The sequence below is a fragment of the Stegodyphus dumicola genome, chromosome 1, assembly GCF_044657685.1.
Source record: "Stegodyphus dumicola isolate Sdum_Otavi_A_Nest chromosome 1, ASM4465768v1".
Lineage (NCBI taxonomy): Eukaryota > Metazoa > Arthropoda > Arachnida > Araneae > Eresidae > Stegodyphus > Stegodyphus dumicola.
The window spans coordinates 265,448,049-265,468,624 of NC_140768.1; the positions used below are offsets into that span (position 1 = coordinate 265,448,049).

General features: G+C 33.5%; 1 protein-coding gene and 1 long non-coding RNA gene across 4 annotated transcripts in view; one reads left to right on the plus strand and one right to left on the minus strand.

Annotated features, from left to right (window-relative positions):
- The window catches only part of LOC118188754 (uncharacterized), a 131,395-nt gene that overhangs the window by 17,638 nt on the left and 93,181 nt on the right, over positions 1–20,576 (plus strand). The window lies entirely within an intron of this gene.
- LOC146999545 (uncharacterized) overlaps positions 12,485–20,576 on the minus strand; it is a 127,483-nt gene continuing 119,391 nt past the window's right edge. The window contains exon 3 of the long non-coding RNA XR_015044443.1: positions 12,485–12,719. This is a non-coding gene — a long non-coding RNA (uncharacterized LOC146999545). The remainder of the gene's footprint in view (positions 12,720–20,576) is intronic.

Here is a 20,576-nt window from a genome sequence, read left to right on the forward strand (position 1 = left end):
TGTTTATCAGGTGGTGCGTGGAGAGGGTCAGATCTGGCCATCCCTTGACATTAATAGTTTCGAATGTGGGGTTGTCTTCTGGTGTATTGTGCAGGAACAGGTTATTGGCTTGAATGAAATCCTCCATGGAGCTTCCTCTTGGAGAGGTGTGGTTATATCCCCATAGTTGATTTTGAGCGTTAAAATCTCCGCCAATGATATGTGGTGCTGGTGTGTTATAAAAGTTGATGTTTAGATCATGCAGTGTGTTTTCTAAATCTTCTGTTGGAGAGGCATAAGCACTTGTCAGGAAGAGTTGTGAGTCTTGAGTAGTGATTTGTATGGTGACTACATCTCGCTTGGCGGTCTGTATAATGGGGGGGGACCAAGACTTGTTAATCACAAAAATGCCTGCTCTTGGGTTATGGTTTGGATCTGCGTTGGGCTGGTAAAAGACATTCCATGTAGTTGGTAGGTTTCTTGGGTTTCCTTGATGGCAATACGGTTCTTGGACAAGAATTGCATCGTGGTGATTTTCTGTTAAGAATTGGATGAGGTTATCTGTTGCAGTTTTGGATTTTTGGAGGTTGATTTGAAGTAGTTTGATGCTATGCGTGGTAGTGCTGGCTATTGGAGTTGCAGCTTGTTGGATTTGCCTTTGGATCTGGTTGTTTAGGTGATTACTCATGATATTGAGTGCGTGATCTTATTCGTGCTGTTTCTTCTTTGTAGGATAGGCAGGTGTTAGAGTAGGCTGGGTGACGGCATTCATACTTGGTATTGTAGTGGAGATTGTTGATTTCACAATTGATACAGTGTGGAGAGTTGGCTGAGCATTCATTTTCTTTATGCTTTCCCCCGCAGTAGGCACAGTGTGGCCGGAAATCACATTCTTTGGTGCGGTGGCTAAAGGCTTGACAGTTTGCACAGCGGTGGGCTCCAACAAATTCTGTGATAAGGTTCATTCTCCATCCAAAATTGACGGTACGAGTGTTTATGCATTTGTGGAATGTTGATGGTGTGCATTCCACTATCCATTTGATGGTGTTGTTCTTGTCGCCAAGCTTGAATAAGGGAGTGATGGTTGTAGGATCACATTCAACAGCTCTTGCAATGGTTGTTTTAATTTCTTCTGCTGTGGTGTTTGGTGGAAGAGCATGTATTGTGCATTTCGGTGATCGCATTTTTGGGACTTTGGTGCTGATGATCTCTGTTGCTTGTGAAGTTGTGTTTAGGATGTGTTCTAGTTTGGTTACATCTTCCGGTGTCTTGCATTTGATAGCCAGTCCGCCCTGCTTAATTGGATGTATTGCTGTGACTTTCTGCTTTATATTTTCGATTGGTATTATATTTTGTAATTTATCTTGCAGGTTCGGGATACTTCGGGCGTCTTTTGCATAGATGAGGAGAGTAGGTTGTCGTTTCTGGGAGTTGTTGGTTGGTGTCTTCGGTTGGAATTGTGGTTTTTTCTTTACTGCTGCAGCATAGCCGTTGGAGGGAGGTAGATTTTGTAGTTCTGCGATGTTGTTTGTTTCTAAGCAATTTGGAGAGTAACATTTGTGGTTATGGGCTGCCAGATTTTGTAGTCTCTGAGGTTTTGGCAATTTTTGAAGAGATGGTGTGGAGTGTGTGGAGCTGCTTTTGCTCTCTATAGTGGCTTTTGCTTCTTCTGTGTCTGTCTCTTTGTCTGTTTATCGTTGGTGCGAGATTCTTCATTGGGAGTGGCTTTCTGGTATAGTGCTGTGAGCAGTAAATACAGTTCCTCTCGAAGAGCTGTTGGTATGATAAATTTCGTGGTGTAGCGGGCATTGACAATTTCTACACACCTTGAGCATATGTCAAATGCTGATGAAGGAATTTCACTGTCGTATTCAATGTCTATTGCAGTTGAAGGTCTGTTTGGGACTTTACGATGTGAAACAGGAGTGCCCTCCGGGTCCTCTTGTATTTCCAGAATTGGTGGCGAATTAGAATGGGACATTCTGTGGGTTGTGCTCATAGGGATATTATTTGGTGGTAGTATTTGGATGTGATGTCGTGTTTTGGTTGTGTGAAGGGGTAATGAGTAGGTATTTTACATAGTATACAACATCAAAATGATAGCAAGACAATAGTTTTAAAGTTAGGTTAAATATGAGATAAAAATAAAAAGTAATTAATAAAGTTATTGCAGTAGCATGTACTTAGGTTATAAATGATTATTAAAACAAATAATAGAGAAGCAGAGAAGAATAAATGATGCGTTACACATTAATCGTGAAAATCACTCCACAATTCATAAATAAATCATAGTAGCCAGCAATATTAAATACAAAGAGTGCTGATGGTATTAAAGTATGCACTTGAAAGTGTTGAAGTAATAGAAGTCAGAAGATGTAATGTTTTTATAAAGTGTGTGGAGTTAAGAAATGGAGCTAGAAGGGGGAGAATGTAAGGAATTTGCTAAATTTGAGTGTTTGAGGCTAGTTGTTGAGGGAGTGTTCTGTGGAAATTAAACGGGGGTGTCGTAGGATGTTATTGAGCTGTTATTTTCAAATTTGGTTAGGTTGGGGCGAGAGGAATTGAGAAATTAAAGTTGGAAGGAAAAATTAAAATTTTTAGTTATGTTGTGAGGGAATCTTGATAGGTAGGTTTGAAAGTGTAGTGTTTGAGACGACTAAAAAAGGTGGTTGGGTAAGGAAACTGTAATTAGAGCAGGAATTCTGGGAGAAATAAAATGTTAATTAAAAGAGATTAAAAAGGGGGGAAAATGAAAGTTATGAGAGAGAAGCGAGAAAGGTGTTATTTAAAAGCTTAGTTCAAGGGGGGAGGGAAACCAAAAGAATTTTAGACAAAAGTTGATTAGAAACGGAGAAATGGGAGAAATAAAATACAGAAATTTGATTAAAATTGGTGGGAAAAGGGGGGAAAAGAAGTTAAGGGGCTAGAGAGAAAAAATTATTGTCAAATGAAAGCTAGTGAAGAGAGAAGAGTAACGGTGAAAGAATTATGGTGATCGGATAATTAGAAGAGGAGATATTGAGGAATTACTGTTTTTAATAAGATTTTGATATTAAAAAGTGAGGTGGGGGCTTGTATTTTCGAAACTATTAAACGATAGGTTTTTGAAAAGGTCTTGAAGAGGGAAGAAAGAAAATATAGGTTAAAGTTCTGTGGGGGTTATAGTTTGGGAGAAATTCGAGAAATTAAACGAAATTAAACGTAACTAAACTCAATATAGTTAGGAGTTAGGGCATAAGGTATATATATTCTTAAATGGAATGAAAAGGGGAACCTAATATACGAAAAGGAAGTGTCTAGTATAAAAAGAAAAAATTGGGGGGGCTTAGGTGAAAAAGTTGGATTTAGACTTAGGGACCTCTATTACATCAAATACCAAAATTCATTATAAACACTATGTTTGGACTTCGAAAAAATTTGGTACAGCTTCATGCAAACATATATATTTATACATATGTTTGCATGAAGCTGTACCAAATTTTTTTTCGCTCAGTTCTGCCCTACCGCTCTTCCTCTACCTCTAACCTCTCGAGATGACTTAAAATATATGGCTAAATATATGGCTCACCATATATTTAGAGTGCCCCCATGCCGCAAAGACACTATACATTTACAAACATCCATGCCGTTGCAATAGGGTATCCCCTAAAGATAACAATGACATTAAAAGGCGAGTAGAAGAATTATACATTCAGGTATCAAAAAACCGTCATCTAACCGTTACGCTGCCCTGTAACTTTAACCTATAAAGAAATGAAAATGCTAAAACTAAACCAATTAAAAAATGCTGTAGAGTCATTAGGTATTGTTGATACGGGAGACATGAAAAATGTACAGTGCTTTCGCCTCTCTGATATACTTTGATTTTCCTGAAGAAAATCTGTCCATTTTTCATCACAGTTTACTGTGTATTGTATTTGTTTGTTTTCTGTTTACTAATTTCAAAAGTATGTTTTATATTGCTTTACTGTTAGTAAATATAGTTTGTTTTAAAATGAGTAAATAATTAATTTCAATGGCCTTTCATGAATATGTAACAGAAATATTTTGATTTTATATTGAATACAACAGTTTTTATAAAAGTTACAGTTTTAGTCTTTTTCAAGACTAAAAAATTTATATTACGTTATTCAAGCAAAGATTTTTTACGAACTATGAATATTTTCAATTATTTTCTGCAAAAATTAGGATTCTAGATTCAGGACAATTTTTATATTTGTAAAAAACATTTCAAGAACTTAAAAAACGTATGTTTTTAAAGAAAACGAAGATACAAACATTTCAGCCTTACCATGAAAGATCACCCCATTTTCATTACAACGCGATTTTATTTCTGGTTCTGCTTCTCCTGTAATGATGAGGGAGCATTGTTTTAAGAATTTGCTTTGTTATCCTTTCTGGAGGTAATGGTAATATGTATCTGAAGTGGTTCCTAGCACCATACACCAAAAAATGGAGACTGCTTTTGAGTAGCTGGGTACAGAAGGTTGGAAACTAACGCTCATGCACTTCAAGCTGTAGATTGCTGCTGCAGAGGCCTGGTGCAAATATGTACTTGATTTCTTGATTTTTGAATTATATTGTTGCGTTTTGCATGGGTTAGCAGAGTTGGAGTGATTAACCACAACACTTGATGAAGAATGAAAACACAATTTATTAGCCAGTATTACTCAGGACAATTCCTAAAACATGTTTACAGTCGTTGAAAAACTACAACAAACACGCTGAAACAATCAGCAACACAGCCTTCAGGCTATCAGGCTATAATGGTGAAGACAGCTTCACGGCAAAGCACTAGAGTACAGCTCTCGACTCGGTTCGGTCGTTCTCGGAACTCAGCGTACTCTCGAGACTCTCCACGCTACAACTAGCGATGCATTCGACACAACTAGCGATGCTAGCGACACAAGAAAGCTTCAACGATGCACTGACCAGACACTCTCGCGATGCACTATCTCGGGATACACTCGACGACTAACTCGCCACTAGACTGCCGATCAACACGATAGACTACGAGACACTCGACAGACTCGCGATCGATTACTACTCCACGTACAGGCAGGTTTTATATAGCTTTTGGGCTGCTTTCGAGAATATTCTGGGCCAAACGGTAAAAATTCGTTCTAGAATGTTCTCCATCCGACAATGTCATATCTCCACTTTTGTCGCCAAATGTCGCAAATGGGCGATTTCTGGCAACCAAATCTGGCAACCCTAAACTCGCTTTCGAGGAAGCTATCTTACCGCAGTTGGACATTTCGTAACAATATAAAATAATAGTGGAAGTATTATCCAAACTGGTTTAAAACATAATATTAAATACATCAATTAAATTTATTTTGAAAATAATTTCACCTTATAACTTTTATGTTAATACTGATAGAAAATAAACTACTAAAAACTGAGGTAGTTAAGTTAGCAACGAATTTATGGCATTATCATCGAGTTGATACCATAAAATTGGTCTTTAATTATTTAGAGCTTTTAAAATTAATACTAAATTTAATAAATGGGCTTCTTGTCTGTGCTTAAATTTACTAATTTTATTTTTCATCGTCTTATTTCCTAAAATATGCGTCTGACTTTTATTTACGCGTACACTTATAGTATCCCAGTATATGTTTAATTTAATTTATATTTTCTGTAAGTTATGCTATAAAAATAAATGCGTCTGAAGTATATACTGCGTTCCTTTATAATTTCATATTTAATTTTTACTTATATCGAACGTGCATTGTTAGGTATTCTTTGTATGGATATTGCATCATTAAATATAAAGAAGTGTATATATACATATTAAGTCGCTTCTTTTGAGAAACCTCTTAGATAATCAGTTTTTATTAAGTCTTTTAACAAACGAATTTTTATTGTTTTTGCAACATTTTAGAATTTTATTATTCATGACTGAATTATTTTATTGTTTAGTTTATTGTTTAGTTATTAATTTTATTGTTTGTTATTATTAGGTTTTCAGAGATTAGTTCGTTTTTCTTTATTCATAATTAAATTTATTTTATGTTAGTGTTTTATTCATTTACTTATTTTTTAGAAAATTTTGGAATACTTTCTGTCTTTATTAAGTATTTTATCTAAAGCTTTGAAACTTTTCCAAAAAAACTTTGCTTTGATTATTGTTTAAGCGCAATCTTTACTTAATTTTTACTGTCTGAGCTAAAGAGATGAATTTTTGGTGCACAGGTTTCCTCGTGTCAACACTTTTAGCATTTTGTTCTGTGCGTTCTTAACTTTCTTTTCAATTTTTTGGTTTTGTAGAATTCGAGGTCCTTCATTCTAATTGGTGTTGATTTGTCTCAGAGTTCACAGGTGCCAAACTCATTGCTGTTATGCGATATGTACTACGTAGAGGTCATCCTGCTCCTTAATGAGATAAAAAATTCTATGTATACTGTCGCGTGTGTACGGGTTCGTAGTAGATTGAATGCACTCCGATGATATGTTAATACAATTTATTTTTTCAAAATAAAGATTTCAGAGTTCTGGAACTTTCCATAAAATTACTCTTACAGCTGTTCACAGTATCATAGAGCACAATCAGGAGTTACACTTGAAACTACTAGGAACGTCAAATACAACAGATTGCAAAGTGCATCTAAAACGCGAAACTTTCCAAAGTCGCTCTGAGCTAACAACTACAGCAGCTACAACTGAGGAACTGATACTCTTTCCGGTCTTGTATAGTTTTTACTCGGCTGTCGAGATATTTCTAGTACTTTCTGCTTCTCGAAATTACTGGATAGCATATAAGGGCAGGATGCGGTTACACCTAATATAGGATCAATTACATCTATTCTATTCCAACACCTTTTACGGTGATACAGGAACCGAACCAAAATGTAGTCATATGGCCGTCAAGTTTGGCGATTTTTGGCGATTTCTCGCCAAACGTGGCGACAAAAATTAGTCACCAAAACCGTAGTTAGCTTGGCGATATCTCGTCAAATTAGCGTGATAGCCATTTACTAAATGTTAAATAGACTTGCTCCTGTGTTCCTATTTTTTCTGAAGAGCATCATTTCTGTCAGCTTTTCATGTTAATTATACAGAAAAATGCAACACTTTCACATATAATTTCACCAAAATTTTTTATTTATGTACAAATTTCGTAACAATACATTCTTGGCATGTTCTAATTGCAGAGGAACCGCATTTAGCTGCATTTTTAACTCATAAATTCATTCATACTACACATTCATAAATTCAATTTCTAGTTTGTCATTCATTTTATAAATTAGTGACTAATAATTAGTGACTCGGATGTAATTAGAAGAGCGCATAAATATCTATTTACAAAAAATTTCAACGAATAACGTATTCTTTTTTTTTTTTTTTTTTTCAGTTAAAAATAATTGTAAAACTTACTTTCCACACAAAGCGACGGCTGAAACAAAGAAGATATTACGAAATATCTAATACATAATTAATTTAAACATGTTTTTACGAACTCCCAGTAGGGATTATTGGCAGTCAAAAGCTTAATTAATAAAACGAAAGAAATTTCGTTAACCAAATATAAACTGTGTGCATATTTTGCGGTTCCAGTTGTTAATACCCTAAGCATTCATTTTCTCTTTTTTAAGGTTTTTCACCTCTCTCTCGTGAGTTCTCTCATTTGTATTCATTTGTACTTTTTACCCATTTCACTGCATTAAAAAAAAGTGAATAAGATATAAAATTTTTAAATCCTTCTTTCAAATAATCAAGCAGAAAGTAACCGCAGATTTCTTTTGAAGAATTTTACGTATAAAAAATAAAATTTCCCATGCTGTGTCGGGAAATAAAAATCATTACATAAAACTTAGTTCAATCATATACATTTTACGCACAAAAATATCGAAACATAAAAAATACAGCTCCTTTGAAATAACGTTTCATCCAGGAAAAATACACCAAGAAATAAAATCTTAAAAAATGAATATTGCTAAAAATTCTTTGTTTATTTTGAGGAATTTTCCTACAAGATTCTTTGTTAATTTCAGCGATATTTACAACAGTGAAACTTAAACGCTCTTTTGCAAAATAGAGTCCTAATTGATGAAATCAAAATAAATAATATAATTAAACTTAGTTTGGATTTTTAATCAAACTTAAAGCCTATAAATGTGATAGTTCACCATTAATTGCTAAGATGAGAAATACATTACCTATTGGATTTCTGTACGATTTTATGACCTTACGACAATTTTAAGACGTTGTATCGCCGCAATTATTATCAGCTTTATCTTTGGGGCATGCAATTTGTCATAAAAAAGTCAGAATTATATCATTCGAAAAGTTAATTACGCGAAATTTAATTGAGAACTTTAGACCTACGCATAATAAATTTAGGTCAATGGAACTCTTCGATACTAAATCTGTTCCAGAGGTATCATCAGACGATGCATTGAATTCAAACGTACACCACTGCTGACTTCTATCAAATGGCTTTATTTGTTTGCTGTTGTTATCGGAAGATAAATTTCAAATAAGAGAGCATTCGGAGGGAAAGGCCAGACGCACGAACAAACAAACTCTTAATTAAGGGAAGTGATAAAAGAATCCATGGATAATGGCATTGAAGTGGTGATAAGCAAGCCTGAATTATTTTCTGAGGAAGTTCAAAACCTTTTTGTCTCTCTTTCTTTTCTCATTTGGTCTGTCGATTTTATCACTATTGAACTTTGGATTGAGGTGAAGGAGGATTGGAGATTCTTTCCTAAGGGTCTTATCAAATAAAAGGAAGATTTTCGTTTTTATTAAGATAAACTCTGTAGATAGACTGATGATAAATCTAATATAACGGCCGGATTTGCTGAGTTTAAAATATTTTGTATTACTATTCCATTAAGAAATAAAAAATCTTGATTTTTTCCCCAAAGGTAAGCATTGACATAGGCACTTCGAAAACTGTTCTATCCCAGTCACTTAAACCTATAATTAGACTAATATTAGTCTAATTAGACTAGTATTTGCATACCCACTTATGTTTGTTAGTAATACTTTTTATCATAATAGTTTGAAATGTGTTACAATACCAGATGAGTAAAAAACTCACCAAAGTCAATTTTCGTAATTACGAAAGTACAATAAATATTAATTCGTTTATTATTTAAATTAAGTCTTCTCTCCATTCCTCTTCGCATCACACATTCAAATATTTATGGTGAATAACTGTTTAGTAATTTTTTTTTTGCTTAATCACTTGATATAAAACAGCCAGTCACCATGAATCACTTGGGGTTCCAATGTAAAGGGGAAACTAGTTCTCCGTTGCAAATAAAATGACCCTCCCCCCCCAAAAAAAAAAAACCTCAAAAGCTCTCAGATTTTATATTACACTCAAAGGGGCTTTTTTAACCTTTTGTGTTACCTTATTAAATATCTATAATAATTCTTCGCACTTAAACCATAAAATTCAATTCAATGCAGTATTATAAAATGTTTACAGAGCATATTTTTAGAACAGTCTCGCTTGCTGGAGATAAAAATGATTTTTTTCCCATAAAGTGCTGCCATTGCTCGCTTTGAAATCGTTGAGTTTGATAGTCAAAAATTCTTTAATATTTGACAAAATATGAATAGCTAATAAAACAAATTCCAAATTCCAAAGTTTGGTTTTTATATGCCCATATTCGAATGGAGGGTTACATTATTCAAAATTGGATGTCTCTAGGTACCGTTGTTCTTTCACAGTGCGAGACATACATACATTCATGCAGATCCTTCATTATTTAATTTCTTTAAATATAATGCAGGTCTCTAATATTTGGTGGCAACAATTTGAATATTGAACCGATATTTATGGGGAACTGACGCAAATGCCAAAACGAAATTAATAGCCCTTCTGGCCAAATTGCTTCTGTGGGCTAATAAAGATCTTCCATTAAAGTTCTCCAATTCAATACTGACTAGGTGAAAACGTACAATCTACTTTTTTTTTGCGGAAGGCAGGAAGAAAAATCACTTTTTTTTGCAATGTTAAAGCCAGTAGAATATTTGTTTGAATCATATCTTCGCCCGAAACAGATCAATACCTTAAACGCCTTTAAAACAGCTCTTTACTGAAATAATGTTCAGTTCCAAGGGCTTGCACCATCATTGTTATACTTATTCGGAGTTTTTCAATTAAAATATCTTTTCATGCATCCTTGGATCTGCTACTCAATTGATCTGTCTCCTTTGTGACTAGAGAAAGTTGCATAAGACGATATAGTATAAATTATTTTGTTAAAGCAAAAGCAGTTACTAAGTTACCTTGCTAAATATGTTCCTGAATTGTCATTTATCGGTAGTATAAAATGTTCGTATATTAATAGACATGCATGTCAGCTATGTTAATAGAGCTCACCTTATCCAGGTTAGCAGAATTCGGTAGAATTAAAACATATATTAAATGAAAGTGAAAGAAAATATCCAATATTTCTAACAACATGCAGTAGCAGTTATCCATCTTCAAGGTAATCACCCACTGTTCTAGATGATTTTCGTCTCCTGTGAATTTGATTATTTTAAACGGGTGATCTTCAATAGAGATATTTATTTTTTAAAACGTTTCTTCGTTTCTATAAAAGTGGGACCTGTATTTGAGCGCCCTCGAAATTGTTAAAGTTTTAAGCAAGATCTATGCCCAATTCAGCCCTCCTTCCTTTATTTTTTATTGCCTACTATTAAATAAAGGTCTTTTCAGAGGAATATTTGTACGAGAGACGTTCGCCGCGAGAAAGTTCAGTGTAATTAAATAACGTTATGGAACATCATCGATAAGGTTGGTCTTAGAAGTGGTGTCTCAAAAGAAAATCCTTTAGAGTTGAACCGTGGGAGATTGTTTAGAGAATTCTCAGTGAAATTAATTTTTAATTAAAAATATATTAGTATTAGAGTCAGATAATTTTCCGATTATGAGGACTTAAAGAGCGGGCTTAAGTTCATGTATTTTTTCTGAATAAATTACATGGAAAGAAAGTAATTTTGTATTCCAGAGGAAAATAAATGTTCAGTAAGAAACAAGTTTGGAATTGAAACACAAGATATATTAAAATCATAAAAAAATTTAGTGCTGTTATTATATGTTTGCAGGAAAATTTAATATTTTTTTATGCTTTCGAATACTGAATATTATATTATCTATGTAAATTTAAACTAGTGCTGCGAACGTGTTTGCATTTAAATGTTCTTAGATAGGAAAATATTTATTGAAAAAAAGTTATTTCATTATTATTTCTTGAGTATTATTGATACAGTTTGCAGTTAGATGATCTATTAAGTGCTACTTAAACTGCTTCTTTAATTCTTGATTAAAAAATATTTAAATACTAAAATCCCTTCAGTAATTGCACACAGTGTTAGAAAATACTTGGAAACTGTAAAGAATTTGCTACTAAAAAGCATACTTTCAGTTTTTAAATGTGACTACATCTTCCTAAAATTAGGCCATACTCAGCCTTAGATTAACAATGGTTTTTTTTTATTGAACTTTACATATTTTGAAGCATGCCGACTCTTCTACAAACGATTATTCAAACGATCGTTTGCTTTTTGAGAAAAGCATACTCATTCTTTTACTCTTTGTCATTGTTGCATGTCAATATCTCTCGAAAAGAATGAAGTTTTTCTATAAAATCGACTTGAATGTAAGATAAAAGTTTGCATAGTTCTTCAAATTACATTTCGGCACATATCTTCCATACATAACTATACCTCTAGATTTTTTTTGGTTTAAGATACGTTTCTTGTGCATGTTCTGGCTTTGTGTGTCCTGTTGCCTTTCAGGAGGAATAATTACTTGAATTATTGTCAGTTAAAGGTCTACATCTTTCTCTAATATTTTGCTCATTTTCAAAAATTCTTCTTATGTGCTTTAAAGTGTTCTTCGCTTTATTTATTGCCGAATATTTGCGGCTCTCGTAGCCCACCATTTAACAGGGGTAAAATTATTTAGTGAAATGTTTCAATGGAAATAACTCCTTTTGTCGAGAAATGTTCATCTGCTGGTGTGCAAGTTCAAGCGTGCATGGCATTTGAGATTGCGCATGCATGACAGCTGTCGTAATTGGTTGGGAGCAGCAGGTGCTATGCTGAACGCCGAACGCAGCTGCATGCTTATTAGAATTCTTATATTGAAAATACCTGTAGATTTAACTCTTCGAGAAAAAAAGGTATTCGTTTAAAATGGCAAAACCATAATATTTTAGCTATAACCCATGGAGTTTCAGGAAGTTCTTGATAAATATTGAATTAAGAATGATACTAAAAATGAAGAATATATTACGAAAAGAACATTCTTACGAAAAATTTAATGATTTTTTATGTTTTATAATGTTTTTTTAACGGAATGTACAGTTTTATAATCGCTCATTCATGTTTGATGATTTTCTTGAGGAGTAAGTAATGCATTCATTTATATTTATTTAAAAAAAAAATAGCGGGAAGCATTTAGTATGTAAGATGTATTCCCCAGCATTTCCCTTCTATACATTTGAATATCTCAATCTGTAATCATTGATAAGTGACAAAACAGAAAATTTATTTTCCAAATATTGGTTTTTACATAATCATATGTGTACCATCTAAGTTCACAGGCAGAGGCCCCTAGATTATCCAGTAGCTGCTCTCAACTTTGTTTTCTCGTGAAAATATGGAAAGTGGCTAAGGGACCTGCTGAAAGGACTTTATGCTTGAAGCTGGAGACTGCTTATGAAGCTCAGTTGAAAATGGTATATAATATACATCTTCTGAACCTAACTCTGTAATTAAAAGAAAAGAGAAATTTTATTACAAAAGCCTCCATGCACACACATATATGAAACCACGGCAAAGCCATTATCTTATCTTCAAATTGCCTTAGAGACAGAAAACAGTAAATCAAACAGAGCTCGGATACATCAGAATTTACGCTAGGTTTGGTATGGGTTGACTAGAAGGCTATGATAAAAACTAAGGAAACTGGGATGCAAGTGAAGAACGAAACCCCGCCAAAAGAAACCATCGGATCTTGAATTTTGAATTTGGTGGTAAAAAGTGAGAACTGTATACTAAGCTCATAAAATTAACCAAATAAATTTACATACCAGCTATTTTACTATAACATTTTGCATATGATAAAGTTAAATTCGATTTGCCTTAATCTAAAACTAATTTAACCTCATAGATTGCTGAATGAGTTATCGACCGATCTTTATCTTTCAGTAACATAACAATAAGTAAGCACAACAATATAAAACAAATGGAAGATTATTTAAAATTCAGGTTGAAGTTACATGGCTAAAACAATTGAGAAAATTAACTTGTGCTTCTTGCGGATAGACAGGCATCAGTGATTCAGAGTATTTACAAATCAAGCATTAAATTTAAACCTTAACAATCAAGCTCCGTTATTTTACGGTTGCTAATTTAATTTACATACTAACTTAGTTCAATTTATTCAAAAGAATGGAATTTTAATGGTTGAACTGTTAATTTTACAACATGATGCTTTCTCCAGTAAACCAAAAAATGATTAAATTTTAACATGTCTAATAGAATATAACGTCTGTTAAATATGTTATTCTAATATCTAAATGAAAAATTGTAGTAGCAGCATGTAAGCAAAATTGCGAAATATGAATAATCTTTGTTACTGCAAACAAACTTTCATATGCTGGATACTAAAAATGACCTTTTTATAGATATCAGACTTAAGGTTAAATTTCCCAAAGATTTGTAGTAATCATTGAAAATCCATTTGAAAGGGCTCGCACCATTATGCAGAAATATAGGGCATTTGTATGAAGATGCGGGCACTGTATAGCCAGACCACCATTTTTCAAAATGTATTTGAAACATTAATGAAAAAGAATGCCTCCAGACCCTAGATTTTATTTGTTACATAAAATGTCACTACAAAACTGAAGTGCTTTCGCATTAAAAGTGACATAATTTGATTTCATAACACTTCTTAATCAATTTATCAGAAAAGCATTCTAAAGTCACACAATTGGGAAACCACTCATTAGTGAGAATTTGACCCGGGTTCGTTCCCAGGTGAATAGGCTGGCTGCATGGTTGATTTTCATGGCTTTTCCCATATGTAACGTGTAAATTTCTGTCAGAAAAGCATCCACGAAGGCATCCCTTACCTTAGGCAGGCAGCCTTTGTGGGCTTTCCTTCAAAAAGGCCTAAACTAAAACTTAGGGTTATCACAATACTGCCGTACATTTTTTATCAAATTTGTATGATTAAATACTGGTTTGATATCATCTTTATGATGACGCTGTGAATACTTCTAAATATCAATAACAAACCTTGGTAACTTAGAGCCATAAAGTTGTCTTTAGGCTCCTGTCAGCTAGAGCACATTTATGAAGGTTTTTAACCTTGACATACCCCGAGCAGTTTCATAAAAGTACTGGAAACGTTATAAAAGTGTACCAGTATTTTTGATAGATGGGTAGCAAGTCACGACTATCTTAATAATTCTATAAAGCAAAGCCAAGCTTGGGGTAAATAGGATATCTATCTGGCTTTGGGTAAATGCCTTCCACTATGGCCTTTTTGTAGTTGTTGCCACATACCAGTTTCTTTGCATTCTTATTGCATATGCTTCATTGTATAAGCTCCTTCTTTTGTTCAACCAACTGTTAAGAATAGTTTTCGCTCAGGTTTTGCAACTGAAAGAAAGAAGTCGTCTTTCCTTTCTCGTATGCTAAGAATTGCAGACTGCACATATCTTACCAATCAAGTGGCGGCAATATTCAGAATTTCGTTATTATCGGCATTCCGAACAGTGGTTAAAATCGGATTTTCTGAAGTCGGCTATGTTATAGAAAATACCCATTTTTTTTTAATATGCGATATTAGCGTAAAAGAAGTTCGCTGGTATTTGCGAAACACTGAAAACATCTATAAGGCCAACCAGAAATGAAATCCTAGAGGAATCTCTTGTGTTTTGATGATTTGTCAGTGTAGCCGGCAAGTGATGAGAGACTGTTTTCTAACGACTACAAGAGAGTTTTATGTGAACAAAGCATATACAGGCGAAATTTGCTTTAAAATAAGTGTAATATAGTTTGTTTTTTTAAGATCTATATGAAAAAATTATTGCATTGCTCCTATTTAATTTTTAATCGTTGTTACACATTTTATTAAAGACTGCCATTTATGCCTATGTTCATTTATGCCTTAGATTTATTCCTATGCCATTTATACCTTACATTTATTCTTATGCCATTTATGCCTTATATTTCTCTACCTTGGTTAAATAAGAATTATTTATTCCAAAATAAATGGTCTTCCAAAATGACTGATATGATTTTAAAATGAAATAAAATAAAAACAATTTGGACTAAACTTTTTATATTATTTTGAAGTACAATTTACGACCTTATATTTTGAATAAAATATCATTTGAGTGTCCACGTCTGCTTAGCGCCCACGAAATCAGGCCTAATGTCACAAATGCAGAGTTCAATGTTTATTTTTAATGCTTCAAGGGTTCATGGTCTGTTCCCGTAGAAAGATCATTTACAGGGTTTGATCTTCTTTGGTACCATAAACTAGCATCAAACTCTTAACAGACTTGGAATTATCGCTGCGTCTGAAGTCAGGTTAAAATAACCTTTTTATTAAATCAGAACTTGAACATAAAATACACGTCTAGTGCTTACAAAATCAGCCACCACGCTGTAACTTAAAAGTAATAGTCAAGTTCATTATGTCGATGTAACTTAAAGTAACAATCATATTCAAGAGTTAAACTAAGACTAGTAGTTAAAGGCTTCGAAATGGCGGCAGCACTAACGCAAAGCCAAAGAGTTACAATCTTATCAGAGCTGGCGAAACCTTGTAACGTTGCCTGGAGAGGCAGAAACACGTTCTGTCTTATAGTCGGAAAACCTCAACTTAGATACTCCCTAACTGATTTACATTTCTGGTGAGGAAACGGAAAAGGAAGTCTAAATCATAGTAAAAGGTTAATTAAAGTTATAATAACTCTACACATTGATTTCAATTAACCCACCAAAAAGTAATCTAACGGAGTTAAATCTCAATTTCTGGGAGGCCAATTAACAGATGCCTTTCATGAAATTATGCTTTCACAAAATTTTTATGCAATACATCGATAGTTGGAGAAATGTGGCACCGTCTTGCTTGTTTCACCTGTCATCCAAATTTAACCACAAAAATGTTTTATCATCAATCTGCAGTGCTCGCAAGTTACTGTAACTGCATCCTCACCCTCGATCTGGAAACAAAAGTGCATCGAGTATGCCCTTATACCATGAACCACATCACACAGTGATCTTTACGAGTGCAAGGACCTCTTTTTTTTTTTTTTTTTTTCCCTCCCATCTCTTGTGGGTTGTTTTCCCGCCAAAAAAATTATAATTTTGTTTTTTAGCATATCAAGCAGAAATTAGCTTCATATGATAAGATATCTGATGCTTGTTGTCCTATTGTTTTAATACTGTTAGTTCTTTTATGTAGAAGTTTATAATCTCTGCGACAAGCTGCATAGCTTATTTTGCCTTCGAAATTGAATTTCAGTTGTACGCTAAATTTCGATTGCCTTCTTCCAAATATTTAAAAATAGGCTGAAACGTAATTATATGGCACCGTTAAATAAAACCCTGCAGTGAAACCGCAGCTCCAGCCGTTTTTAGATCTGCCGCCGCGAGGGTCAAACCGCAAATGTCAACAGACAGTTCTCGATGGGCATATCAACAGTACTTAGTACACCACCCACGTTCATCAGTCCTCCACCAACGCTTTCGAATTCTTTAAAAGTCACCTGCATAGCTGGCCTTCTTAAGCTATAATTTTCACGTTTAACTTTGTATGCTGGAAAGTTAATTCTTTCGATCTAGGCTTACGAAGCTCTTATACTGATACTATTGTTCTATATGGAAAAAAAAAGTAAACCACGCTTTTTACGAAAAATAGTAATGCTTTCTAGTTAGTTACGTCTCTAGTAACGGTAACTCTTTAACACTTAATATATTCTTGTGATAGTATGATAGAAATTGGTATTTTTAAAACCCATCCTTTATTTAGATCGTTTAGTGAAGTCTGGTTCACCAGTAGTGGAGTGGTTAAGATCTCTGAATGTTGCTTGTTCAACCCAAGTTCATGCCCCGGCAAATGGGCTGGCTGCATGCGAGTTTTCTTGGTTTCTCCATATGTGAAGTTTTGTTAAGAAACCTTGCTTAGATCGTTTTGCTGCTGACAATTATCTGAGCAATATAAGGGATGCCTTTTAGTTGGACACTAAACGAACTCTGCATTTATGTTACACATTAAGAAAACTACGGCGAAACATCCATTCTCCAAGATTCGAACTCAGGTCAAATTATCAATGTTTTCAATAGCTGGACCTATTGGCACTATTTACAACTATTAATAAGTAATATCTAAGAATTATGTGTAACTATTAGCAAGTAATATCTAAGAATTGTGCAGATAAACAAGGCGCAAACCTCAACTTTAATTTGAGAAACTTCATATATGGCTGATAAAAAAACAATATTGCCTTCAACAAAAAGGCAATGAAACAATTCCTAAAAAAATAAATAAAATATAAACTCTGAAAGTTTTCAGATTTTATATTATGCCCAAAGGGGCTTCTTTTTAACGTTCTGTGTGTTACCTTTATTTATTAAATATCATGTTCTTTGCACTTTTATAAGAAAATAAAATAATAAAATTCAATTCAACAGCAATATCGCAAAATAATTTTAAAATGAGCATATCTTTAGAGTTTCCGATACACAGTCTCCCGCGCTATCGTACAGTGTTGCCATTGCTTGCTTTGAAATCGTTGATTTTGTGAACCAAAAATTCGTTAAAGTGTTACAAAATATTAAATCGATAATAAAGCAAATTTCAAATTTCAAATTTGGGCTTCCAAATGCCCATATTTGGTGGTAGATTACGTTATTCAGAATTTGATGGCTACAGGTACCGTTGTTTTATCACAATGCGAGAAACATATATACATTTATGCAGATTCTTCATTATTTAATTTCTTTAAATATAACACAGGGCGATACTATTTAGTGGCAAAAATTTGAAAAGTGAACCGACATTTATAGTGAACCAACGAAAATTGATAAAACGAAATTAATAGTCCTTCTGGGCAAAATTATCCCTTTGTGCTAAAAACCTTGAACAGATTACAATGTAGACTCTACTTTGTATAGGGTTCATAATCAGAAAGCTTTGCATTATCTTCTATAATTCAGACTTTAGATCAAGATATAGATATTAACTTTTAATTTATGTATTTTTCCTTGATAGTTAAAAAATTTTAAATATTATAAGATAATATTTAAAAATTCATTTTTTATTTCAAAAATGAGAATTTTATTTAAGTTTTATCCCAAATCAAGCATTTTCATGAATTTTTTGAGATGCTAAAAGGATTTCTATCTTTTACCTTTATTTTTGATAAAATGAAGTAGAAATAGATTTGAAGTAGAATAGAATTTCGTTTCACATTTTATGTTCAACATTTGAAAAGTGGAAGATTTGAATACCCTGGAAGATTTGAATAAATTATAATTCTGTTACTTTTCAAAATGCATTATCTTCTACGAAGTACTTTCACTGTAAGCAGCTGCAAATCGAAACACTATTCGTTCACTAAAGTGGAACCAGTCAAAACCGGTCAGGAACATCGAACAAAATATAACAGATCGTTTTGCTGTGGACAATTGGCAGGTTGCGAAGACTGTGATGGATGATATAGGTGAAGCTTTTTATTTCCATTATAGGATATTCTTTTACTCCCTTTTTTCCCGTCATTTTCCCAAAAATTCAATTTATTATGTTGCTGAGCTTCTGAAATTTATCCATTAACCTATATATATATATATATATATATATATTCGCGAATTATATATATATATCTAATTAGCGAAACAGTAAATGATCTGAGAATTAATTCCAAGATGAATGCAGGTAAGAGTTTATATATATGCAAATACTATTCAACACTAAATACCGTATTAATTTACAAGAAGGACAAAAAAGCGGAAATTATGTTACTTAGAAAATATTTAGCTTGGATTTGAGAAAGCTTCAAATTCAGACTTAACGCCAAATCTACACGTCTTGTTATCTGATTAGATTTTCCAGATTTCTTTCCCTATCAATCTAAGGTAAGCAAAAAAATGCCATTAGAAACGCTTTATTACAGCCTAACATCTTGAAGAGTTTAAAAGAAAGTTAAAAACTATAAAAGGTCATAAGATTGAAAAGTAACTACGATGTGATCTTGGTATGTATATTTCAGTTAACATGTAAAGACATTAGGATTGTTGTTAGCAGGAGAGATGTAAAAACAGCAATGCCCTCGCCGGGACTCGAACCAAGGACCTCTCGAATACGCGGCGAGAGTGCTGACCACTACACCACGAAGACATGCTAAAAAGACGGGAGAAATACCTTATATACTCCCCCTTTTAAAAAGCGACTGGGAATCAGGGAACCCAATCGCCAAATCGCTTTTTTAGCTCGGGCGCCAATGTAGAGACATTAGAATTGTTGATCGCAGGACCACTATACCACAAAGGCATGCTAAGGAGGCGGGCGAAATACCTTATAAACATATTAAGCTAAGCTAATTAATTTAGGAATCAGTCTGTCGGCGATTGAAGATGTAGAACATGAAATCTTATATTTAGAAATGAGATGTTAAAACGCAGCGTGATTTCAAACGCAGCGTGAAGATTCGCGCAAATTTTAATGAGAAAATATTTAATTATTCAAGATGTAACTGTGCCTTTTTTTCACCGGAACGCTTGTGTATGAGGCGTGCAACAAACATTTCCCTCAAGAATCAATGTTTTTTATTTTGTCAGGTTACGAAATTCGAGAACTGAAAATAATAAACGCTTATAAATAACGACAGTGCAAATGCTAAAAATATTTAATGGATCTCATGCTTTATATCATGCGATTAAATTTAGGATTCTTATTTCGTGCAGCATGATTTAAAATAGCGAAATAATCAGGTGCTCAGCAATCATTATATCCTACAAGGACCTAATATTTAACAATCACATTTATTTTCGTTAAGAAGAAGAATTTCTTTATCGATCGATAAAGCTTTATGATTCTGACATTATCAATGTCTACAGAGGGTCGACCATGAATTGCAACATTTTTTCAGATATCCATGTGTAATTTATTACAAAAATGCACGCTGTCTTGCTGCACTTGTTCTCAATAAGCGCAGATATAATTTGAGTTATTAATTTTCCAGAAGGGAAAGAAACAAAATTACTCTGAAAAACTACCGATTCATATTACATCAATTTCAGTTTCTGTTTTCAGATCGTTATTGAACTTTAATGGCTATTATAGTGTTACAAATTTTGTAATTGTTGTATTTTTCTTTGTGATGTAGCGCGAGACATTATTTTAAGAGAAAACTATACCGGAAAAATAGGAATACAGGGGCACTTGCATTTAACATTGAGTAATTGGATATCTCGGTAATTTTTATTGAAATTGTATAAATATAACTGACCACTATGTTAGCTGTAACCATAATTCCACCCTCGTATTGCTTTCCAGTCATTTCGAGAAGCAGAAAGTACTAGATATATCTCGCGGACGTTTG